This window comes from Protomyctophum parallelum, assembly GCF_964188405.1.
Source record: "Protomyctophum parallelum genome assembly, chromosome: 17".
Lineage (NCBI taxonomy): Eukaryota > Metazoa > Chordata > Actinopteri > Myctophiformes > Myctophidae > Protomyctophum > Protomyctophum parallelum.
In genome coordinates, this window is record NC_139719.1 from 23,837,411 (window position 1) to 23,864,890 (window position 27,480).

The 27,480-nt window shown below is 45.1% G+C and overlaps 1 protein-coding gene across 1 annotated transcript in view; it reads left to right on the top strand.

Annotated features, from left to right (window-relative positions):
* Positions 1–6,822: 6,822 nt before the first annotated feature.
* The window catches only part of LOC310874996 (thyroid hormone receptor alpha), a 226,106-nt gene continuing 205,448 nt past the window's right edge, over positions 6,823–27,480 (top strand). Inside the window, exon 1 of the mRNA XM_083787989.1 lies at positions 6,823–7,119. The gene's annotated coding sequence lies outside the window, so the exon portion shown is untranslated. The remainder of the gene's footprint in view (positions 7,120–27,480) is intronic.

The following is a 27,480-nucleotide window of genomic DNA, read 5'->3' on the forward strand; positions in this document are numbered from 1 at the left end:
TGCTCTGTAGCCTGGCTAATAAGCCAGACTAATATCACACAACACTGTAATCCGCCAGCAGGCAATTTTTTTTGACAACGGTTGATTCGGTCTGGTTTATTAGCCAGGCTACTTGCTTTGAGCCACATGTAGGGCATGAAAGATTGTTGCTGTACTCTATAGCTCATAACTGGGGGCAAAATACAAATGTAATGCTGTGTTTCAGCATTGGCCAGTAATTTATATCAACAACAACACATTTTAATTTGGTGGTTTGGGCCCTAATTGTTCCCTCCTAATAGCGTCTTAATAATCTTAATATAATTGTCACTTGGCCTTTAGATTATTATAATATCATATGACAACTGTCATTAAATTAAATGAAAACCTGCTACACAATTATGAACACAGGCTGGCCTGTGTCTGTTTACTTTGTTATTCTGGTTGCATTTATGTTTCTTTATGGATGACACCGTCTTGGCAGTCTGTCTTGAGTGAGTGAGTGAGTGAGTGAGTGCATGCGTGCGTGAGTGAGTGATACTGTAGATGTCAAATGAGCCACCTAGACATAAATTATATGTATTTACAAAACTGAAATAAATTGAGTCTCTATGCCAATTCTTTGGAATAACAAGATTTGAAAAACAGCCTGTCAAAGTCACAAAGACTTTAATAATCTGCTAATAATGAATCATGATATAACCTTTATAGCCACACAGTCTCCATAACCCAGAGAAAAACATGCTAACTCCCATTAAAGGACATCTTTATCATGCGGCGGATTAGGTACTGGCGCCATTTAGGGAGAGGACAAGCTACAGATGGGAGCGATCCATTATTCATGGCAAAAACAGACACAAACCTCTCCAATATCAGCCTCTAACAGCCATTTGTGAGATTAACTCTCATTTGTTTGTGTTTGGACAATGGGGCATTAATGGTGGAAAATGTATGGACTAATTGGAAAGCACTGCATCTCAACCTGTACACAATCGTGGCCCGTATGGAGAAGATTTAAGCTACACTGTGTCCAACTGCTAAAAGCTTCACTTATTTACCTCATTTGTTGCCGTTTGCAGCTCCTCAATGGGGGGATATACGCCACTAAATGTCAGCTGCAGCTGGCCTTACGGCCGGACTGATCCCATGGCTCTCGATTGTGTTGGCCGAGGAACAAACAAATTAACGGGTCAAGGAGACGCATGCAAATGGAAGATGCAGTGTGTTGGAAAGTAAAATTGGGGACACATTAGTGAGGCGTCAGAAATTATGATGGCTGTCACTAATGACACACTAAGCCTCTCATTATGCCTCATTAGCCTCTCTGCGTGTTCCAGCAATCTAGCTGTAACATATTTGACGCTGCTTAAAGGCAAATGGATCGTGACATGCACACGCAATAATTTTGCAACTGTTATCGTAATACCCATAACCAGTCATTCTACACAAGCAATCCAATCTTTTCTGTCTTTCCTAAACAATGCAGGTTTTACCGCTGTGTTTGAGTGCTTTCGGTGATAATTCTGTCATGTCAGTGTGCATGTGGCCAGGAACAAACACGAATATACGGTTAGCGTTAAATCTTGAGGTTTTCCTTTACACCCCTGATAAGTGTCGTAATTACTTAAAAGCATCCAAACGCCCACTCCACCCCCCACGACAGGTGTGACTTGTATTATACATTAAGTGCATAAATAACATGCTTTAGTCTACATGAATATTTACCAGTGAAAATAACTACGACCAATTAGAAGTAATGGCACTCAGTTTACTGCATGTCATTAGGCTATGCATCATTGTAAAGGCAGATCCGTGGAATTGAACTGCCCAACCTTGTTGTGTAAATTGCATGTGAACTATATCAGCAGAGATGCTCTTAACAACATGACATGAACCCAGTAGCATCCTTATTCTGGCCATGTCATAATAGGTGAAAATATGTGAAAATTCACAAGAAACAGCTGATCTACAAGCTCACAATACTTCACATCGCTTGTACCCCCTTCCATTTCCCCCCTCCCTGTGCATACAGTGTTTTTTTGTACCTGTGATGATATATATTTTGTTGTTACTATTCTTGTCATGTCTATGAATTGATTGCATATCACATTGTTGTAGTCCTTTTGGTGACATTTCTGGTACGTAGCGCCATAATTATTGCGTCTCTATGGTCGGTTGGAACTGCGATTCCCAGAATTCTGTTCAACCACGGAAGTATTAACTTATAACAAATACATAAAAGCCTGCGTCATTTGGGCATGAGTGTCAGGGCAGACACTAGCGACCAAAAGTGTTTAGAGAAGTTGTAAAAAATCACATTTATGTGGAATGGTTATTGAGTGCAAATCTCTTACTAAATGTATTGATAGTTGATACTGTCTTTTACTTTCTGTCACTTTCATGCTTTTATTGTCTGGCAAAGAAAATGCCAATTGTCTCTGTGTGGTTGTTTTTGCAGGTTTAATAAAGAGACACATACAAATTGACTTGATATGTTTTATGATTTGAATCCTTCAATGTGTGTGTGTGTGTGTGTGTGTGCGCGCGCGTGTGTGTGCGTGTGTGCGTGCGTGCGTGCGTCCATATACATGTGCGATTACTGTATAAGTGCCCACCACCCTCCTCGATTTAACTTTTCTGCGTATCTGTAAACAGTGCTAGACCATGATTACCAGAGATCATTTAGATTAGTTTAGTTTATTTGGATTGCATAAAACATGTCGGTTAAAAAGAATTGAGGATAAAGCACATTAAATGTCCAGGACTTCTTTCCACCGTGGTCCTCTCGGGACTTAAAGTTTCACAAGACACATTCATTTGAGTGAGCCATTAACACAGCTGTTTCCACACTCGTCAACCAAAATCATAACGGCGGTTTGACCGAGGCTGACAACAGATTCCACGGCGCAAACCATCAGTCATACCACGCCACATAAACACTGCATTGCGTTTTAACTTAAGCTGGAGTCCCGTAAACAATTACTACCGCATGCATAAGCAAATGAGAGCCGGAGAAACCGGAGTATGTCAAGTCATCTGTGCATTTAAACACTTTATTCCAGAGATGTGGTGATGTCTTGAGTGTAGATGACTGTGCCATCAGGGAAATTGAGTTCTTTGCTGCAGACATATACCGTATGAATGAATTGAAGAGACTTAAATGTGCGGTTTTCTAGCCCTCTCCTTGAACAGAACTGCAGTTGAACATCAATCAGCACCTTGCTGAGACGCATGATTTGCCAGGTGGGTCCTTGTTCTGTTGTATACCGATCTATTCTAAATCGACCGGTTTCAAAAGTCAAACAGCAAAACATCATCACCTGCATTCTGTTCCACCACTGCTGCTATACTGCCGTCTGTGACACACGTTGGTTTGAGAACGCTTTTGAATAAAGAATGACAAGCCATGCATCTACATCAAAACAAGGGACTCTGTATGAAATATACACAGCAGACCCTATGAATGTTTGATTATTCTGCTTGTTCTGGGGGTGGTTTTGCAGCTCTTCCAGCCATCTTGTGAAGCAGTTTAACATTTTAGGTCTTTAACCATTTGAATACCAGTGTTCCTTCATATTCTGGGGGCGAACAGTAGGCGGAAAAAAAAGCAGCTATACAATCCCACGTGTCTCAACACAACAATATCGGCGAGGACATTAGTGTACAGTGAAAACAGGAGGGGGCCTAGAATAGACCTATAAGAATAAATAATAAGGTTTAAAATAAAATATGACAAAACATTATAGCTTTTTGAATGGCTGTCAGAGACATTTTGTTTCTGAGGCCCGCCTCACTGCATTGGCTTTAGCTTATCCTGGAATGCTCTGATGTGTGGCCAGTTTGAGAACCATTGCGTGACATGTCCTTGATGTTTCGCTAGGACACCGAGGCATGATGGGAAATCGGCACTGTGGCATACATCACGGTGCAAATACGTGCGGAGACCACGATTCCACAGGCATACCGTAATGTCTGACGGGAAACACAGTATTTGACTTAAGCCTGTTGGTATGTGAGTCTCACCCAAGGTCAGAGAGAGAGAGAGTAGGCTAATCTTTGCATTGAAGGAATCTGTTTGAATATCAAAGTATGCGAGCAGTGTCCTTAGTTCAGTAGAGTCCAGTTGAGATGGATTAATATTACTGGGAGGGGGTGGTGATTAAAGTGCTGTTTTTTACAAGTTATTTGAAGAGCGATGGCGAGGCTGATAAATGATAATTGCCAAACCTTCAGTGCTTTCGCTTACCACTTGATGCCGTTATAGCACTCCAAAGTGAACTTGACAATTTCACTCATGCACCAGCACAGGCCCTTCAAAGATGCAAAGCAACTCTGATTCCCATCTACAGAAAAATGCAATTTCATGGCAGGTTTTATACACCAAGGTACTAGGCCTATCTTAATATCTCTCCTGTCCTTTGGTTTCAGGCTGTCAAAAGTGTCTTTTGGTTGAAAACATGCTTTGGGCCTTTTGGTTGACAACATGCTTTGTTCATTGGTATAGCCTCTTCTGGTTCGATCAAATGGAAATGAGTTCGGGGTCCCATCAAAGCACAGAATCGAATGGTATAATTCCCTTCACTGAGACTCAAAGATCCTTCACACTCCTGCCTGGCCGCACGCACGCACGCACGCACGCACGCACGCACGCACGCACGCACACACACACACACACACACACACACACACACACACACACACACACACGCCTCTAAAATGGCTTCAGACAGAGAAGCAACAACAATCTTTTATCTTTTATCTTGGTTCTGCAGTGGCATTTGCACATAAGCATGTGGCAACCTTTGTTCTTTTCCACAAGTTTTTCTGCTATGCAATTGAAACCCATTTAATGCAAATGTCACACGTGCTGAGTGAGGATTCACTGCCACTGTCTGTTCTCATGATGTTAAAAAAGCGTGATTCCTCACTCTTGTCAAATTTGTCTGTTGGATTAGCTCAAGAGTGGTCTTTGCTTGACTGCCCGGAGGCTGCTGTTGGTATACATTTGTCCAGATATGACTGTTTTGTATGACATGTTGAAGTGAGGAAGGAGACTTCTGTTGAGTGACAGCTGAGAGAGACCCATATTATGCGGTGCATATAGTCTGTCAGAGCACAATTTCCTAATGCTCTGCCTGCGCCGCTTAAAGTTAAACTTCTTTCTATAATAAGGATGTGTGAGGGCATGAATACACATGAGCTCCTTTTGAATTCACACACTGTAAGCTTCTTCTCGCTGCACTTAGGCAGGTCCATATAGAGTCGACTGACTGATGAGGGTTCCAGCGGGCCTCCATGATGGGAATGCGGGTGAAGAATTAGGATGAAATTTTTTTTCCCAAGCTATACTATCTGTATCAGAGGGTCAATGGGGGAGAGGCCGGCCCGTCAATGCCAGAGTTAAACTGAACGTGCTCCGACGGAATCCAGGGTTTTATTGGATAATGCATCTTGAGGAAGAAACGTGCGAAAGCTCCCCCGCTGATGCCGCCATGACGACAGACAGAGACTCTTATCGGCTCCCTGATATTGCCATTGGATGCATGCCCCCAAACCTCTGCTTCTAGCAGAGAGGCTTTTCCATCATCCTTAATACACATTTTCCATTTCTTATCTTCAGAGGATTTCGTGTCGCTCAAATGAACTAAAATAAGTCAACCGTGCACACGCTGCATATACAGTGCTTATACAAAGTTCAACATGTATTCATTTCCTTATGGCTTTGTCGGATTTAATTGGCACAACGATAGAATTGGGGAGAAAAAGGGTGTCAAAAATAATTGGCTACTCTAAATTTAATTAAAAAATGCACAGAATTTAAACTGTGTGTGCGAGTGCGCACTCTGTGTGTACTGTAATACCCTTTGACCAATCGACTTCAAACTACAGTATAGACATATACTGTATTTGTATAGGACCCACGCTGTGTGTCTGACTGTCTGTCCCTCTGAGTCTCTTTTATGCCCACATGGAGATCTCTGTCAAGTCTAAATGCAATTACAAAAATCATCAATTTATGCTAATAAAAATGAATATTGATGTAGAACTATATTATTATTCCTATAAGGGCTATTTGGCTGAACTGAGAATTAGCCGCCTACCCAAGTAAACCCATACTGTAACATATTTTAAAAAGCATGAGGATAGACAGACAAGCAGATCCTTTATTGAACCTGAGGGTCTGTCTGAGCCTGAGGGATCTCATACGTATATGGCACAGTAGGCTATAGTATATGGACAAAAATGTGTTAACTATGGTTAATCCACGTCAGCGGTTGCCTGGACAACAGACCGTCCCTTCAGGCCATGGGATGTAGACGGGTGCAGTTAGCCCGCGTTGAACCATCAATTAATGAGGTGCGACGACGAAGAAGATGGCTATACTAGGCGCCGCCGCCACCACCACCCACCTTCACACACGCTCCACCTACTATTAACCACGGAGGAAGGATGCTCTACTAGTACTACACTACACTACAGCGCATTTCACATTGAGCTCTTCTTTCCGCCCTCCTCCTCCTCCTCCTCCTCAGACTGCTGCTTGTGCTTTACAATGTCGGTCCTGTAGAGAGCGGTAGATAGTTTAAATAAATAGCTGTATATGCGGGGCGACGCGACAGACAGTCAGAGAGCTAAGTGCGCCCTCCTCACTCACTTACTTACTGTACATAAGCGGGAGGGAGGAGCGAGCGTAGTGTATTTCTCTCGATTCCTTTCCCCCTGTCGTGGCAGGCAGCCCACTGAACACAAAAAAAGGAGGAAAAAATAAGGGCGACTGGAACGCATTTTGTTTGTTATGTTTTGTTTTGCGTGCAGAAAACACGAGGAGAGAAGAGACAACATCCTAAACGGACAAAGAGGAGAAGTCGCCCTGCGGAGGAATAGCTCGTTGGCTGTGTAGTGCAGCGTGTGTGAGTGTGTCTGTGTGTACGCGCGTGCGTGTGTGAGAGAGTGTGTGTGTGTGTGTGTGTGAGAGAGTGTGGGTGTGTGAGTGTGAATGTATGCATGTGTGTGTGTACCACCAGACACTTGCGCTGGAAAGCAAGAAGGGGGGAGCCCGGCTGACTTTTCTCACTGTTTTCCTTCTCGGAATCATCCCACCCGTTTGTCGCGTCCGACCCGCGTGGAGAAACGCCACGGGTAAGTGTTACTATCACGCATTGTTTGGTCACTAATACAGCATTCTAGATATGAGTGAGTGGCAGTTTCTTTCTTGCTCATGTGATGTTAGCCGCGGTGGCTACACTACACTGTGTGTGTTTCAGTGTTTGTGTGTGTGTGTGTGAGACTGTGTGTGCATTTTAGCGGTAGGTATAGGTAGGCATGGTTTGACAGATCAGCAGTAAGGACAGAGTCACAGAGGAGACACAATGTAGCAGCCCGATATACAGTTACACTGTTACAGACTTGCAGTATAAAGCGCGGTTTATTAAATTTGTGCTCGTTTCGGATACACCGCCGCTGTTTAATGGAGAAATTGGATTGGACACACACGTCCCTACATGTGTGTGTGTGTGTCTGTGATTTCTGGTTATTGCCCAGGCGGCGTTCATCATAGCGTGCAAGTTGCATGGGCGATAATATGTTTGTGGACTGCTATATTCCTTGCGCTGGGTTGCTGGGCTGGTAGACTAGTCATTGCTGCTTGCCTTTATGGGCCCGAAACTTGGATTTATGCCTGCTGCACTCTCTGGCGCACGTACAGACTACAGACAGTCAGACACATGCGTGCGCGTCCACGCTGCTTGTGGCGTGTCTGTGTGCGCGCGACACACGCGCGTGCGCGCCTGCAGCATGTGATGATGATTATAATAATAATAATAATAATAATAAATAATAAAATACAGTGTGCGATTATGATATCTATATATGCCTAGCATAATGCAAACAGGCAAACCTCAAAACAAAATATTTGCAGCAGTTACAGTTTGTGTGTGTGTGTAGAAGTTACTAACTTAATGTAACCTAGACTGCTCTCCACAATGCAGTAGTAATATAGCCTGGATTTGTGTAAAAGGTTTATTTATTTATTTAGTTATTTTCCAGTATTGCAAATTGCAACCACTAGCGGAAATTCAATGCAGGCAAGCCATTATGAAATGGCTCAGCATTTTTAATACTAGCATTACAGATGTATAGGCTACAGTGCATCACAATGCAATATTGGCAAAGTCAGTTGTTGTTTACCAGTATATAAGTATATTACGCTAGGCTGGAGTAGCATTGCGAGAGATGTTTAAAAGTGGGTCAGTGTGGTTCAGTTCCCACTGAATTCCACCTGCGCGAACAAAGGGTATACAGTCATGCCATCATAATGCACTTCAGATGAAAGTCCACCTCACATAATTGAATGGCTTGTCTTCGTTCTTGATGATGTGATACACAGCAGGGCCACTTGTGAGTCAATGTTGATGGGCATCATTCACTCAATGCTCTAAAAGTGGCATCATTACTAAAAAATAAATACAAGAAATTAGTGCTGTCCAAGGCACTCTTTCATGAAGTTAAAAAGCTTTTAATGCCACAAGCTAGTTCATAATAAAATGCCATCATGTTTTGGCCCATACGTATAGGCTAGCCGTTATCAGGGCCAATCAGGGCATCATAATACATTAAATGACATCTGAATTTAACAGAGCAAAAAAATAGATAAATTGAACCTACATCTCATGTCGTGTCCAGTCTGTCGCTGAGAATATGCTCCATCTGTCTTGCCCCAAAACTGCCAAATGCACCACAGCCTTCTGTTGTTTACAGGTTGTGTCTGCAGATTGTCATTTACTCGGCTCACATAATAATAATCCCCGCTAAATGATAATCTCAGTCGGCAGTGTATCACAGCCTCGGGGTGATTATCGCGAAACAACTATTTCCTTCGTGTGGCCCTTTTTTCCCCTAAATTAACCTCGCTGCGCTGTGAGTGTGACACAGCTGTAATAATTAGATCAGCGGAACGCCATCCATTCCACACAGTCTGTTCAGAGACGTCCCCCGTCCACAGTGGCAGTCACTTCCGGAGGAGTTCTGTTCTCGGCTCGCACTGATGAGGAACGGTAGCTTAAAAGCAATGTGCCCTTTCACTCACATTTATCAAGCTGCCAACAGAAGAGGCTGGCACACAGGCACAGACTGATAGACTGTTTCCAGGGCATTGCACAGCACACACACACCAATGTTCCCATCCACACGATAATCAGAAAAAGGAGAATGCTACTCCAAAGTAAATAGACGTGATGTCAAACTCAAACTTGATATCTATTCCCTGTTTTTGTTTGATAAAGTGGGAGTTTATGGAGCATGCATAAACCATGAAGACATCACACCTGCAACAGGTGTGTAAATTAGTTTGAAGTTAATGTTGAATGCTGCATATTTCTCCTATCATTCTGACCACCAAAGCTCTTGTTACATCATCCGAGTGTGGTGTGTTTTCTCATGCAACTTTATAGTTAACAAACTGCATTTACACTGCACTCTCTAAACTTGGGTGCAGTTACCTTAACTTCTCCGTCCTTCCCGCCGTATATGCTTTGTATTTTGGAGTTTAGTAAGTAAACATTGGGAACATTGGTAAATAAAGTGTTGAATGCTCCGAGAAAAGGTGCGGGGAGACTGGAAACCAAAGTAAATAACTTTAAGTCGACACTGTGTGGAGCTCAGAGTGCAGTGTCTGGGGAGTTTTCTCCACTTAGCTGCATGTGTCAGTCTGTGCTGAGGAGGTGATTAAACACACGGCGAGATGGAGGGCAAGACCGGCTGCCTGGCATCACTCCAGATAAGCACCATATGTATTAATCATTAGCTAGTGCCTTAAAACACTGTGTTCTGTCCCTGGGTTGATGATTAGCCATCAGACAAATCTGCCGTTCAACTATACACATTTCTCCCGAATGCACAGTTTCAGATGAAGCCGTGTGTGTGTGTTTGTGTGTGTGTGTGTGTACAGAACTATGAAAGGCTTAGAGTTGATAGTAGTTCCTTTCCGTCACACGCATGCAGAGGGACGACGTGTCCTACATAATGTACGCACTCAGGAGGTAATTACAGCCCGTATTATTTTCCATACGTGGTGCAGGTACTGTAAGGTAAAAAAGAACAGGCTTTTGCACCAGGCTTTGAATTTAGCGGTGTCACAGATGTGCTGTACAGTATCTCAATGTAGCTCAGAGTAACCTGGTCTATATCTTCTCTTCTTCTGTCTGTGTGTTTGGATGCCTGCTGGCGGGGCCTTTTTTGGTGTGTGTGTGTGTGTGGGGGGGTTATTGCAGAGGAAAGGGCCTCTCATTTTGTGACCCCGCTGTCTTTGCCTGTCTGTTTCTTTTCTTTTCTCACCCCGCTGTCTGTCTCTGTCTTTCTTTCTTTCTTTCTTTCTTTCTTTCTTTCTTTCTTTCTTTCTTTCTTTCTTTCTTTCTTTCGTTCCCTCAGTCGACCCCCCTTCTCGTGCCCCCAGAAGGGCAGCAGTGCTGAATGCCTTGGAAGCAGGGAAAGAGTTCAGTTATATAACCTCGGCTGTGCAGCTGATGTCCTGGTCTGAATCCACTGTATTATGATGTCAGAGCTGCCCCGGGGAGGGGAAAGGGCATTCTGGGTAGACCAGCATGTCGAGAGCTATTCCTGAACAGTCTGCCGAGTCGACGGGGAGAGAGAGAGAGAGAGAGAGAGAGAGAGCGGTAGGAATCTGTCTCTCGCCTCCCCACTGCCCCCAGACGACACAACATAAAGACACGCCTTGGGTTATTTTATTCTGTTTCCTGTGCTTTGACCTTAATAAGCGTACTGCTCATCCTATAGAGAGGCTCGGCCTGGGGGCGCCCCGCTGCATTTGTCTCTGTTCTTGCCTGATTAATTAGATTATATCACCCATAGACTCGCACATTGTGTCCATGGACTTGGCCAAGACAGAGCGCTGCCAGGGTCCGGGGCGCCAACAGATTTGGGCCACCGTACATCCTGTGTTGACCAACCTTCTTAGTTGCATCAGCACAACAAAGCAGTCACTATTAGCATTTTGTCCCTCCAAAAAAAAGGGGGAAAAAAAGACGTGATTGATTGGTCTTGGCTCAGAGAATAAATTGCCCTTTTTGTGGATGAAAAGTGAGATTACTCAAACGACTAGGCAGGCAAACATTGGGGGGCTTTGTTAGTGTGAACGTATGCCCGCATACCATTGTGCATCCAATTTGTTGGTAGGGCCTGGAGTAGCTTGAATTGAATAGGGACGAGACGCTCCCTTGGGCCTCATTAATGTGTGATTTCGCTGCGATAAAAGAGCTATCATTTGATAAAGATTTTTTCTTTGACAGCAGATTGGTAGCTGAGAAAATGTGCTATTTTAATATAGCCCATCAGATGACAGGACAATGCTCTCATGTAAGTGTTCTTTTGCTGAAGCAGTTGAGTCTGAGTGATGACAAAAAAATAGTGTCACTGACTGTAAAAGAGAGAACTCTCAAAACAATGAGTCAACAACACTAACAATATCAAAGGGCAGTGTGTCTGACAGGTCACTGTACTGCCTCTACAGTAAAAGGAAATGAGACATTCAAATGTCGCAGTGCATGTCCCAACTGTCAAAGCAAAACATTACCATGGACAAAACTGGAATCCCCAAATGTACAATTTTCACTTCAGAGCAATTTTACCCGGGCATGATACGCAGTGGAAAAGAACCAAAAAGGCTATCGGATGTGAGGTGCAGTGGGATCCTTTAAAGCTGTAGCCCGGGTTGAAAGGTGGTACCGGTACTGTTGTGTGGTCCTAATTGTAGCCCGTGGCGAGAGAGATCAATGACACTCTCTTATTAATACCGAACAGGGCCCCGGCCCAGTGGACCTAATCAAATGAAATCTAAAGAAGGAAAAACTAATTGCTTTCTACAGTGGACGAGGCCGGGTCATCTGAACTCAATAATAATGCCGCCACTACTTTCCCTCTCTCTCACTCTCCGCTGACTGTCTTCTACCTCTCTCTCTCTCTCTCTCTCTGTTCCCCACCTTCTCTGCAAAAAAAGGAAATTTCATGCCTTTTTTCCGTTGTACTTGGCACCCAGGACTTGTGTCTGAGTCCGTCTCCCCCCCTCGCTCAGCCTCATTAGCTGAGCAGAATGCAGCAAACCTCTCTGCATGAAGGTGTGTGTGTGTGTGTGTGTGTGTGTGTGTGTGTGTGGTGGGGGGGTGTGTGCGCTGAAGGGGAGCTCTCTCGCTTCACTCCGCTCTGTTATGGCAGAGGCTGAACTTTCAAGCTGAATGTGTGGAGAAGGCGAGGAAAGGTTCCCAGCCGCTGATAAGCGTGCTTTCGTTTCAGAGCACGACAGCGATTATCAGTTGGGGCTAGCGGGGCGGGATCTGCGTATGCCTTCACACTGGGTCCACCGAGTAGTCCTGCCGTCTTCCAGATAACTAACACACACACACACACACACACATACACACACACACACACGGGTCAGTGTAGAGAGACGGCAAACCAAGGGCAGAGAAAGACGAGAGTCATTGTGAGCCAGCAGATGTCAGATTCGAACCCAGACTATGGTCTGTCTGTGCACTAACTGGTTGAGCCACGAGGCACCCACAGTTTGTGAAAGTTTTTTTTCTTAAAAAAAAAAAAAGGAAATCTGTGTCTCTCATTCTCCCCCCCCTTCTCTCCATATATCTGTTTTCTCAGAGCAATGTCTCTTTTCTTTCTTCTCTTCTAGTGGTTTCTCCCATCGCTCCTCAGTTCTTGTCGTTTTTTATTATTTGGTTGTTTCTCTTTGACAGAAGTTTCCATGCAGATGGTTGCCAGAGACTCCCTCCTCTGAACTCTCCTCCTCTCCCCTCCCTTCTTTCCTTTCCCCCTCTCTTCGGTATTATTACGGCAAGAAGAGCGCTTTACCCTTCCCCTCGCTTACTGTGTCTCTGTTTGTCTGTCTGCCTGTCTGTCTATTTGTTTGTCTGTCTGTCCGTCTTCTCTGCCTCCCCTCCCCTTGTGCAACAGGAGTGAGTGCGGCATTCAGCAGCTGAATCGCAAGGGAAAATAATCACACATAAACTGACCTTTATTGGCAGCAGAGAGTGGTGAGGCTGTTTTACGTGGCCACACGTCTCTCTTATTAAAAGCCGTCATGGCCGGCCCAGCTCCGGGTACGACGGGGGCCACTCACAAACTGGCTTTTCATCAACAGAAATACTTGGCACCCGGGGCCCTTTAGGTTTATTTTTGCCTGGGCGAAGCCAAGCGCTTTACGAGGGGTGAGAGCCCATCTGACACTTGGCTGGCACTGGACCTCCCTCCCTCTCTGTCCCCCATCTCTCTGTGTCTCTGTCTGTCTGTCTGTCTCTCTCTCTCGGACACCCCCCCCCCCCCCCCTCCTTCTCTGCTTGCTATACCTGCATGTGTTAACTTACTGTGAAAAGAAATGAACCCGCCACATATAGGCCGGTGTCAGGGAAGCTACTCTGAAAGCGTATAGCCTAGTTTTTGCAAAGCCACCAAACGTATCATCACGGTGAACTACTTGGACATTTTCTAAACTTCTTTCAAACTTAGTTATTCTCTCAATAAAGTTGTTTCTTTTGTTCTGTAGTTTGTTCTGTCGTAAAGCGACTTTGAGTACCAAGAATAGTACCATATAATTTGGACAAATTATTATAATCCAAAGATACTCAGAAAGTGTTGTTGAGCTACTTTGCAAAATATTGTCAAACAATACAGAATTAGCGAATACATACTGTAGTTGTACGCAATCACCTCGGTTAATCGGAACAACTTCCTGTCTGCCTGCCACACATTCCTAAACGCACACACTAAGCCATAACAATGGACGTATCAGATTAGCTGTCGGAGCACAATGTCTTATTTACCCAACACATAATTTATGAATCAGGATTAGAGTGAAAGAGGCGGTTTGGGGTTTGTATCAAGAGAAGCAGAAAAAGGGCTTCCCAAACTGTGGTGCGTGCACCCCCCGAGCGCCTTCTAGGGGGGTGCGTGACATGAAAAGGCTAATTGTGGTGCTAAGGTTTTATTTTAAATATATGTTATGCCAATATATGGCAAGTATATGCAGAATATATGCCATATTCAGGTTCATATATGTGCATATATGCTTATGTACAATATATGTCTCTAATATATTGTATACGACATGCAGACGGCCAATTTCTAATAATATGTCACATAATATATGTTGCAGGGTGCACGGTCAAAATATACTTGTCTTTGGTCAATAGGGGTATAGGCCTATACAGCATTCAGCCAATCTACAGTATTAGCTTGAATAGTTACATTTGGTAATCACAGTAGCAATGATTGCACATTGTCATTCACTGTAGACCAGTAAGTAACCAAGAAGTCATTAGACCCTCAGCTCTGAACTCGGTAGAATCTGCACCTGGCTCGCTGATAACAAACTATCCTTACACCTGGGAAAAACTGAATCCATTCTCTTCGGATCAAATAGTAATCTCAGCAAGGCAGATGGCTTCTTGATTAGAGTGGGTGACAACATTATCACACGGAAGGATGAAATTATCTACCTAGGTTCCATCCTGGAGGCCAATCTTTCCGGTGATAAAATGGCCACCAACGTAATAAAAAAAGTAAATCAAAGAACAAGATTCCTTTACAGGATCTCCTCACTGGTCAACAAAAACACCTTGAAGACCTTAACAGGAGCCCTCGTACAAGGTTTCTTTGACTATGCATCCACCTCTTGGTACCACAGCACCTCAAAGGCCCTTAAAACAAGGCTCCAAACCTCTCAAAACAAACTGGTCAGGCTCCTACTTGGCCTCACCCCCCGAACCCACCTCACCCCTGCCCACTTTGACAGGCTGGGATGGCTTAGGGTCGACGACAGAGTACAGCATCTTGCAATGGGTCTGGTCCACAATATTCGATACACCACTAAGATACCCATGTACCTGTCTAAATACTTCCTTAATGTAAACGAAGTCCACACCCACAACACCAGAGGGAGTGCAACAAACCATGTACAACCCAGATTCGGCACAAACAAGGGACTAAATTATTTTCGCTCCTATGCCACCAAAATGTGGAACGCCCTACCAACAGTCATTAAGACATGTGCATCCCTTGACTCCTTCAAAACCGCTCTCAAAGGGCACCTACGGATGGCTGCAATTCGAAACTAGCCTCTGTAAAATCTGAATCCCCCCACCACCCCCCCCCCTTTACCCTCACATATGTATCTTTTCCCTTTTTGCTTCCTATATGATGAATTCCTGTTCTGTTCTTTAACTACATAGAAGTGTCTATTTGTATGTCTCTAAATGTTTTGATGAATTGAACAATGTGGACCCTGTTGTAAACAAGTGTAATGCTTAATTGGGTCGTCCACTCACAGTTAACAGTCTTTGTATTGAGTTTGTGCTTGAAATGTACTGTAATTCTACAAACTGTTAATAAATATTTCAATCAATCAATCAATCAATCAATTACAACAGACAAAATTATGTTATTTATTAGTTGAACTAGACAACTTACTTTTCATCCTTTGCAATGTGACCATTGCACGTACGTGCATTGCGAGGTTGATGCAAGGAATATTGTTCAGACCTACAGGACTCGTCAAATGAACGATTTTCACAAGCAGCCTCTTCTACTTACACATATTCTGTTGTTGACAGACGGATGTGGATTTGAGATTAAATCAGCACCAACAATATCGCTATCCACGCCTCCTGGGGATAATTTAATCTGCTCATAATCAGCACAGCTCGCGGGGAGATTTATAGGAGAGAAATATGTGCGTGGCGGCAACGGGGGTGTTTGTCTTTGCTTTCCTACTAGTGTTAATGAAAAGGGGAATTTGGTGTATGAAACCAACTAATGAACGATAATTGCAGATTTGCTTTTGAATTTGCGTTGAGCATGCCGACTGCAATTCATTCAAGTGCTAACGTCTTCAATTATGAGTCATCATGTATACAAAAATGAACAAAATAGCTGCGGAAACTCTGTTCTCCGGCTAACATGTTTGATACTGCTGTGCCCCAATGTGCGTGTATATTGGCCTAACCACCTCTTTGACTTTGACAACAGAGGGAAGGCTGCTCGAGGACTGGTGATTGAGTCAATGATGTATACATTACCGTGTTCTCGCATGGAACATTTTCCACCCTTTACCATATCATCTGCTGAGGTAATGAATAACCTCGAGACGCGCTTTATAGAAGCCCGACAATTAGAATTTTTGGAACTGCGCCAAGTTTCTACCATGGCTGTGTATGGCTCATCCACCTTGTATATAGGTCATCATTTCATTAGAGTAGAGGAGTGGAGGGGAGGGGGTTGGGGGGGGGGGGGGGGGGGGCTAGATTTGACCTGTTTCAAATAAAATCCCCATCAAATCCCCATGCATGGTGCTGTTGTCTCAACTGTTGCTTTATATTATTTATTTTACCTTGCTAAACAACCCCCCCCCCCTCTCTAACCAGGCCAACCGCAAGAGTAATGGTTTCAAACGTGAGCCCGAAAAGCTTGCCCCAGTGTAATAAGCGGGGCGGCCATGTGGTTAAGAAACAATGTAGTTTTCCATTGCTCTTCCAGTTCGTCTGATGTCTTATGTGAGCAATTTGGATTGATTGGTTCCAGTGGCTGACCACTCTCCTGCCTCGTCACTTTCACTTTAATTGCTTACACCTAGAGGCCACTCAACCTAACCTATGATTATTACCCTGCCGCTAGACGGTGGCAGAACGAACAAGGCTGAATAAGGGATTCTTGTAGGGTTGCCATTTAACGTTATTGCAAGAGTATAATACAATACCAGCTCAGTGGCCTCGTGGTTAGAGTGTCCGCCCTGAGACTGGGAGGTCGGGTCGGGGTTCGACCAAAGACTCTATAAATGGGACCCAGCCTCCCTCTTGACACTCAGCATCAAGGGTTGGATTCTTCGACATACTAGCGTCATGTCCAGGGGTTACAGAAACAGGAAACAGGAGCCCATAGGGTTCCTGCCCTATGTGCCTCATGGCTCGGCAAGGCTACTTACTACTTACTATACAGTATAGGTTACCTTTGCCGGCCACTGCTACAGAGCTGACAATGAGGTTATATCTTCCCTTCTTCTCTGGAGCCCTGCCTCAAAGCAGACCAGAGGTAGAAAACTGTCGTTCCCTCATGTCATCGCTAGGGACACAGGCATCAGTAAGCAGGAACTGGGTATGGCAATGAAGGATCGGGAAGTCTGGTGTATACTATTGTGAAATCCACGATCTCGACCGCGGTCGAAAAATGATGATGATGATAGGTTACCCTGCAACGCTGCACATGCAAGCATGTGCATGTTGATTTGACTGGCAGGTAATGAGTGATGACAGTTTGATAGGTTGACGGGCCCTGATTGAGTTATAACTGTTGCATAACCCCCAACTACTCCTCCCCTCCTTCCTCTCACTGCCTCTGAACATTCTGTACACCACTGGTTCCCAAACATTTTCATGTCAAGGACCCCCAGTTTGAAATGCATTAGTCTACGTACGGTGGGGGTCCGTACGTGGCATTTCTATTTCTGGGACTTGTCAAATCAATGTTAATTGAACTCTGAGAGTGTACAAATGGTCCTGTGGTTCCATTTGTACACTCTCAGAGTTACAGAGCCATAAGGGTCCATTTGGTTCCAAACTATAATCTTTCTGGGGACCCCCTGGAACTCCATCAAGAACCCCTGGGGGTCCCCGGACCCCACTTTGGGAACCACTGCTGTTGACCACTGGTTCTCAACGTCGGGTCCGGGGGCCACCAGGGGTCCAACTGAACTATAGCATGTCTGTAACTGGACAGTGTACAAATGAACCATGGGCGGAGGCATATTGCATATCAATTTTTGGGTCGTTGACGTGAAATATTGAGCACCACTGACACAGAAACATGAAAATTGTCAGGATTTTGAAGAATTATTTTTAATTTCGACCTCAGGCCAAAATGGGTTAACAAGTCAAAGGGTGGTTTTGTTTTTGACCGGGTAGAGTTAATGGAGAAACCTACTAGTGCGGTATGAGCCCCCCCCCCCCTCCCTCCCTCCATGTGTGCATCATGCCAAGTCTGACACCTGCTTTAAAAGTTTGTTTCATACAGTTGTTTGACTGTGAACGGCATGCCCTGCACGTTGTGTCCAAGAGTTCAGACAGGCCAGAACGAGGCTAGCGAGAAGATACAAAGCCTTGTGCGAATACGACGCGTCTAAGAATGCAGCAGCAGGAGTGCTACGAAGAAGGGGGGAAAAACCCAGTGTAAAGGCAGCTGTGCAAGTAGTTTTAAATGGAGACATCATTTTAAAAGTTGTCCAAGAGCCATCATCACGTCCCTGCAATGCACATTAATCTGTCAGAAGAGTGCAACTGAAACAAACAAAGATGCATCATTTTCTTGAGAGACCGGCTGCTCCCCCCCCCCCCCCCCCCCCCTATATCCACAGTTTTACATCTCAGCCAGCAGTGAAGGCTTGCATCCATCTAACAGATGGAACAGATATACCTGGGGATGCCGAAGTGGTGTTTTCATCAACTATATCCTGGGTGAACACACTATTCTCACTGGTGGATGGATATCATATTATGCTGCACAGGAGGATAGAATGCTCTACAGTAACAGTCATCAAACACATAATCTGTACGGAGGGGGTGATAAGAGTGTTTACTGAATTATGGAAAGGAGAACCCCGGGTACAATATTTGGCTGTGGGTTGTTTTGTAAAGATACAGCACCTGAGCAGATCATAACCAAGTTATTCAGAGACCAGTCTCGGAGGTCCCGGTGTATGCGTTGGATATTGTATATGAATGTGATATAGGATTCTTAATAGGACTGGTTGTTAAAGATCCCTAAATATTCAGCACAACAATTGAATGGATTGGAGATGACCTTCTTGGGTGGGGTGGAATTGTCAATGATCCCGGGCACCACTGGAATATAATGTATAATATAATAATATGAATAAATAATCAAAACAATAATTGCATAAATCTGTAAATTAAGACAAATCCAAACCACAGCCACAAATTCTGCATAGGCATTTTCTCTTTAGTTTTTACTTGTTGGCATGTCATAATCGCCATCAGTTGCCTCATGGGGTGGCAACCTGTAATAAGCTGTCTAACGTGTGTTAGGCACAGACGATAAGGCACAACGTAGATAAGCCATTGTTTGCAAGAACTCGTTCCAACCAGGAGGTCTTTTGTTGTCGCCCACACCAGGAGGAGAAGTAACATTTTTAATCGGGTCAAACGCATGAGAACTCTTTGTAACATTTCCATTAACAAGCTCACCCTGAGCCGTCCATGATACAGCCGCGGCCGCCTTTGATTTAGTCATCATATCTAGGATGAGTGGGGCGTTCCTTTAGTTTTTTGACAGATACACAGTATACACGGTATACAGTAGGCCTACCGTATGTTTAAGAATGTCTAACGATATAGAACCTTGTTCAACACACTCTGATTCTCCTTCTGCTTCTACAGATCCTAAAAGTTTGTTTTGTGTGGATGTAAAATCAGGGTACTTGGCGTACTTTATTAAAGTTAAAAAGCCAACATCTTTCGACTCCTTAGTCTTCATCAGGGCATGTATGAAGACTAGTCTGAAGAGTCGAAACATTTTGGCTTTTTAACTTGAATAAGTACCCTGATTTTACATATGCCCTCTCCTTTCTTACCTTTCTGTAGTGCTCGGATCACCCCTCTTCTTTGTTGTTCTATAGTCCCATTGAACCTTGGGAGTGCCAACGGTACTTTTTTAAGTCCTGGTTGATCTCTTTTTCTTTTTTTGCTTATTGTCCAGCACCATGTAACATTTGTTTTGAAAGGCACTTCAGTCATACATTACCTTTCATGCTACCCACTATGCTATCCATAGACAGGTGACCTTGTAAAGAATTTCCATGGTTTTCACCTAGACCAAGTAGGCCTACTCGTTTTCCGTGGCTTATTTAAAGATTCTTGCGTGTTGCTGAGGAAATAAATGCATTTTCTGCACATGAATCATGCTCCATTGATTGAAAGCAGATAGTTCATCTCCCTGAAATAAGACCTGTTGATAAAGGTTTTTTCAGTAGCAATAGTAAAACCCCTCCTCCTGTTTGGTTAATAATAGCCTTATTTTCTTCCTGGAAAGCTTAATTCTTTTATCTCCCCGAGTTTCTTTTCCTCATCAACTGTTTGCACTGCCTATCTGTGTTAAATGGTATGTTCCTATTTGCACCGTTCAACACTATTTCACATAGTGCAAAACACAATTCAGATTATAGGCGATGCGTCATATAATGTATCCAGACGTGCTTACGTATGCCTGACAATATATTAAACTACTTTCTTAAGGATGTAGACAAGCGGGCAGTCCCCCAACTGGTAAACCTATTAGCCTGATAACTAGTCCGGTCTGAGTCGTAAATAATCTGGTGTCTTGGCTTTAAAGTCTATTTGAGATACAGTAGCCGCGGACATGGCTGCTCACATCGTTAAAAGCCTGTAACATGTCTTCTTATGACAAGGGTATGCTGTATTTTGTCTGTCAACAGTGTTATTTAATATTTGTCCCGAGCACATTTAAACAATTGCATATAATTACTTTTAGACTGATATCGTTCTGATAGCTTTTCCCTGGCTTCGGTAATTACATTCGAAACTAAAGATGATTAGTGACATATTTAATCGGTTAATCAAAAGTTAAGCAGATCGTTTTCATGCGCTGGAAGTAGAGTCATCATCGCATAGACTAGAGATTCATCATCGTCACATAGAGCAGGGGTTCACAAACGTTTTCCTGTCGAGGATCCCCAAATTGACACTATAATTAGCCCGCGGACCCCCATTTGAAAAGACTTTCTGTGACCCCCAATTTATATTGTAAAATCAATGTTAATGTAACTCTTGAGAGTGTACAAATGTGTAGTGTACATTTGTACACTCTCAGAGTTACAGACCCATAAGTGTCCATTTGGTTCCATTTGTACACTCTCAGAGTTAGACCCATAACGGTCCATTTGGTTCCATTTGTACACTCTCAGAGTTAGACCCATAAGGGTCCATTTGGTTCCAAACTATCATTTAGCTGGGAACCCCCTAGAACTCCCTCAAGGACCCCTGGGGGTCCCCACTCCCCAGGGAACCACTGACACAGAGATTCAGGCAGCACTTGTAAACACATTTCATATCCCAGATTGTAACTATGTTCACACAGAGGTTGCCACCACCAATAGCAATCTTCATCATCATCCCCCCCCACACCTCACCGTCATTAATCTCATGTGTCAAATGGCACAGATAAGTCCCCAGGGGTGGTATTCAACCCCCATTCCCAAGATACAAAACTGACATTGCCACTCAGTGGTACAGAACAGACTGCCAACTAGCCTACAAAATCGTACAGCATACATTCATGTCTTGCATGTGCGGTGGTTATGGGCCTTGTAAAAAATGTTTATAGGCGCTCGCCTGGGGCCGCTGTGCCACGGCTATTTCTGGCGATTATAAAGTGAAGTCATAATTGTCGCTGAACATTAGCTATGTCAATCGGGGTGTGTCAGTAATTAACTCACATCAGGATGAAATATCGCACACACTTATGTACAGAACGGACCCCACAACGAATGGAGCGGTGTAGTTAGTTACAGCTTCTGACATCCATTGATTGTATAGTCTCTCTGAGCATAGCTGTCTTTGATTTGGTACCTCTTGTTTACACTTGAAAGAAAGGTTTTCTTATCATATTCCTTGAATAGTGTGTATTTGTAAGACTGTTTAGAAAAGATAATCAATTTGTTTTTTTGACTTGTCATCAGTTATAGGGGGCAGTATGGATTTGAAAGGCACACACACACACACACACACACACACACACACACACACACACACACACACACACACACACACACACACACACACAGAGAGAAGTTTACCACACTAGTGACTCGTCGGAGACTGAAAGTGGCTGAGGGGAAGGAGGGTGGTGAACAGGGGGGGGTGAACTCATTGAAAGAGGAAGGAGCGTGGTGATATTGTGTGGTGAACGGTGAACTCACTGCCCCTGCAATGACAGCCACTTTTTACTTCTTTGAGGAAGGCATCGGAGCAATAATATTGCAGTGTAATAATTACATAACTTGTTTGTGAGTGTGCACGCGCGTGCACGAGGCCATGCACTGCACGCTCGGGCTCCATATATATTATTAAGTATACACGCTTTGAGGTTCGGGCATTTTTTACCGCCTTAACAAGCTTTGTTGTGCCGTGTTCAGAACTATGACACGGACGGAGGCCTCTTTGGCTCTCGGCTACACCACTGCAAGGCTCCCGCCATTCATCCACGGCTTGCTGCTTCGCCAGTTGGAGAGCGCCCCAGAGTTTGGTCACATTTCTCTCGGTCTCTCTGGCCCTGACGTAGAGTCCCAAGTCCGCCTCCCGTCTCCCCCCCCCCCACCCCCCCCCCCCCCCCCCCCTGAGAGGCAACAATTGGAGAGTACTGTGTGTGTGTGTGTGTGTGTGTGTGTGTGTGTGTGTGTGTGTGCGTGTGCGAGAGAGAGAGAGAGATATTCCTCTGGCCACAGAACCAGACTTTGGTTTATGTTATGGCTGTGAGGTTGAAGTTCACCCCCAGCCACCCGGAGTTTAGCTGGCCTTCTTTGAAGTGTGACCGACGGCGGGGACTCGACTGCCCACCGCGCTGAGCCGTCCTGCCCAGTAAGCATTATTTTTCCCGGTTTGGCTGGAGGGAAAACCTTTCTCCTTCTTCCTTTTCCCTCTAAGAACAACAGTTCCAAAACCTTTCTGAGGTGGAGGATATATTATGTATAGGACCTGTGGGAGGTCCTTTCATATGCTCAGAGTATTGTGACTGATTTGCATTCAAGCTAGAGAGAGGGAGGGAGAGAGAGAGAGAGAGAGAGAGGGGGGGGGGGAAAGCCAAAGGAAAAGGCACTCCTGGGCTACATGAATTAGGTCGGGCACCTTGCGGGCCAAAAATAAAAAAGGCCAACAGGCTGGCTCCGAGTCCTCACGTGCAGAGCGGCGAGACTTTGCCCTGCATACGACCCTGTACACTGAGTGTGTGTGTGTGTGAGAGAGAGAGAGAGAGAGGGGGGGGGGGGGGTTAGTAGTTATCCGTGGAGGTGTGACACCATAACGAGGGCTGTTGGAGTTGTGTGCTCTGCCCTTGGATCAGTACTGTGTTGGGCGCTGCTTGCATCATGCATGCTGCAGTCTTTGGAGGGGGCGAGAATTCCGTTTGTGTCCGAGCATAGGCATGGCTGAGGCATGGTAACACCCCGCCTGCCTGTGATTGGTCTATACTGACACTGCCCGTCTTGACTGTCCTCTGAGATGCAGGTTACTCCGTGGTGAGAAATAAATAATAGGCTCTTTGGAGGGCGAGGTGGAGGCTGAAGGGCCGGGCGGGGAAATGGGAAACTGAACTCGGTCAACTTGACTAGATTGTTTGTTGACTGTGCAGAGCCAACTGCTGCCAGAGGTGACTCCATGCACAGCACCTCCCGTTTGTCATCTTGTCCTGATTGTTATCTCCACTATCAGGAACCCCCAGGCGCCCCCCCTCCCCCCCCCCACACACACACACACACACACACACACACACACACACACTCCTCAAACCCCTCCACCACCCCCCCACCCTTGCTGGCACACCTGCTTCATGCATGGGATGAAATGGAGAAGACTGCCTGATTTTCCTTTTTTTGGTGATTTCTTTTGGCATTTTGGTTTGCCGTCTGGCTCATAAGTTACACCTACATTATACAGTATGTGCTCTATGTGCATGTGTGTAGGCCTATATGTACGTACAAAAAAGTATAATTCGAAAGTTTCTGTGGTGTATTAAAGCCAAATAACTTTAAAGAGCGCAGAAGAGTTGCATCCACAAAATAAATGAATGAATGAGCATTTCTTTACAGACCGGATCTGAAGGATTTATACCGCGGCTGCGTTCGTTCGCATGCCACCCGTCAAGCTTTAAAAACAAGGATGTCCCTTTTGGCTAAAGCTAAGGCGTCTCGCTGTGGCCTGTGTGTGTGTGTGTGTGAGAGCCCGCGGGCGTGCCGCGGGCTGGGAGCGTATAAATCATCGCCGGGCCAACTCAGGCACAGGTAACTTCAGACGCTCTCGCTCTCGTGCCAAGACATTATCATATGATAATAATAATCCGGCTGTACTAACATTTGCATGCCGTACCTCGCATGCATAATAACGGCTGGCGGTTGGCCCGGGCAAACCTCCCCTGTCTCGAAGAGCAATCCGTCACACAACGGTATCGCGACAGCGGCCTGTCACTCTTGTGTCTTTCGGTGATTAGAAGGTTGTCATTACATTAAGCCCACTGTAAACATGAGGTACCAGTTTGGCAGCAACGCAGGGCACACCAGGGAATCATCCTGAAACCGTTGTTTTGGCAGCTCCTCCACCACCTCCGACAGACAGACAGACAGACAGACGTGTCTGTGTCTATTAAGCCGGGGCTTTGTGAGGCATTTTTACCTGAAGCGAGCTGGCCCTGTCTTTTTGGGTCGGCTCCAAGGACATTTTAGCGTGGAGGAGGAGGACGTATTAGAAGAGGAATACGGTGGTTTTTTTAATCTGCTGCTACCTGTTTGTGTTGCTGCTAGTCAAACGACGGGGCTGCACAGGGACGAGCTGGGAGGTCTAGAATGCCAACATCAAGCCAAGTGCCCTCCAGCACTGTGCGTGCACGGTCACACACACACACACACACACACACACACACACACACACACACACACACACACACACACACACACACACACACACACACACACACACACACACACACACACACACACAAAGTACAATCCTGAGTGTCAACGTAACGCTGAGAGTTCAGAAATGTATACCCAAACGCACTTGATTACATTTCGCTCTCTCTGAGTTACTTAGCATAGATTAACATTAAGGATTTTACCGTGGGTGTGTGTGTGTGTCTGTGTGCACGTGCGTGTGTGTGTGCGCATATGGTGCATGGGAGAGGATAGACCCCGGTCGGTGATCTTGGCGCGCGCCTGCATTCCTCCTCCGGCTCGGCTCGTCTCAACTCAAGCCAAGCGTGAGAAGATGCCTGCATAGGTTCATGCAGTTTGTTCAACGTTATCCCGTGTCTTTGCGTTTAGCTGCACGTGTCATTGATGTCTGTCTGTGTGTGTTATTCTGTAATAGTGTCTTCTTCGTACACTTTGGTGTAGAGCACTGGTCTTTTCATGTAAAGGACCCCAAGTTGACACTAATTAGCCCGCGGACCCCCCCCCCATTTGAAAAGATATGCATGGGACCCCCATAAGAGAAGATTTTAACGGCTCTAGCAGTGATTCTCAACCCGTTTAATTTCAAGGACCCCCAGTTTGACACGCATTAGTCTACGGACCCCCCCATTTAATGGCATTTCTATCTCTGGGACCCCCAATTTATTATTATTGTAAAATCAATGTTAATTTAACGGGTGGATTTGGTTCCATTTGTATAGACTCTCAGAGTTACAGACCCATGAGGCTCCGTTTGGTGCCCGGGGCCCCACTTTGGGAACCACTGGTGTAGAGTTCAATGTCACCCGCCTCTTGCCACAGATAGAGATGGGGGGGAGGGGGGAGTGGCTGGGGGGGGGGAGGGTGGAGAAACTTGATCCACAAATTGTGTGAGGCAACCACTCTGTGATTAGTATGCGCTGCTGCTGCTGCGCGGCTGTCCGTCCGCCACACACACACACGCACACACACACACACACACACACACACACACACACACACACACACACACACACACACACACACACACACACACACACACACACACACACACATGCACACACACACGGGGGAAATTGTTTGCATGCGTTGATGATGTGCTCGCCAACACAACATCCTCGTACAATTAATGCACTAGTCAAACAGGACATGACGCATACCGTGCAGGTGTGGAGCTACAGTATGTAATAGCCACACGTGTGCACGGACGCAGGCATAATACGCACACGCGTGCGTGCACACACATGCACGCACTAATGGAGCTCCATAGTGCGTGCACGCACACGCACACACACACACACACTCTCATCTTACATATACGTACAGTATCTTCTCCTGGTCAGTAAGTGTTAACACACAGTCACAAACACACTCGCGCGCACACACACAGTCACAAACACACGCACGCACACCGCGCACAAAGTCACAAGCACACACACACACACACATGCACACGCACAGTATCAACTTGCATCAGTATTTCTCCATCATAGTCAGTCAGTCAAGTCAAGTCAAGTGTTAACAACCCTCTCCCCCCACACACACGTCTGTGCACACACACACACAGACACACACACACACACACACACACACACACACACACACACACACACACACACACACACACACACCTATTTAAGTGCATGTACGCACGCGCCCACGCCCACACAGCCTGACAGCTACCCCTAGTCAAGCTGTTATCACCCCCGTTGCTTTCACAGACGACTCCTCCGTGTGGAACACATGTTGCATTAGCCGGCGCAGTGTTTGCACATAGGAGATCTGTACAGTACACGGGCGGATATACACAAAGGCACTTACGGTTCATTTTTCAGGCAAGCGAGCCTCTCTGTTTGTACAGCCCTGTCTAAACCGTCTCCAGCGTGTATGCAACGCCAACGGAGACGTACTTTCTTCACTCCTTCACTCTGGTGTTGTACAACGAGGTGACGCCGAGTCGACCGGCCGGCCGCCGTCCGTCTCTCCGCGTCGGGAGAGAGACTTCTCCGTTAGAGAACGACCAGTAATGGAGGGTTTCCTCCTTGGAGCCGGCTGCGTTTTATACCGTGCTAGATCGTCAAAATAATTGTTTTATTGTTTAAACCGAGATATTATCAGGCGCCTTTTATAACGCTTACTGCTAGAATGAGTAATGCGCTGTTGTTGTTTCTTGTATAGTTTGTGCCAATACATCTGCTGCTATTTAGATTCTTCCAATGAGAATGAAGCTGGGGCGCTTCCTGTTTGGACTATCCTCAGAATAGATGCAAAAATTGCACAGAGCTGAAAAGATATATATATATATATATATATATACACAGTACTGTAAAAGTTCAATTTGGGGGTAGATGGCAGATGGACTGTACGATCGCTGTCATGGTGGTGGATTAAACAACAGATATTTACTTTAACCCATTCTGGGCAGGAACCTCTTTTGGTGTTGCATTATGTTATTATACTTTAGCTAGTGAAAAATAGCAGATCTACAAGCTTGTAGCTTGTAGGTCTGCTATTTCTGAAAAATCGTGAAAATTACATATTAACAGTCTATAGCTCTACACATCTGTATGATTAGGCCTAAAAAAAGAAACTTTGGTTTCCGGTTGCCGACCGACTCTATTAAATATGTGCGACCCATTCTACCCATCCTTCCCACGAAAATAAAATAAAATAAATTCCTTGCTACCCATCCTTCCCACGAAAAAAATAAAATAAAAAAATAAAATAAAATAAATTCCCTA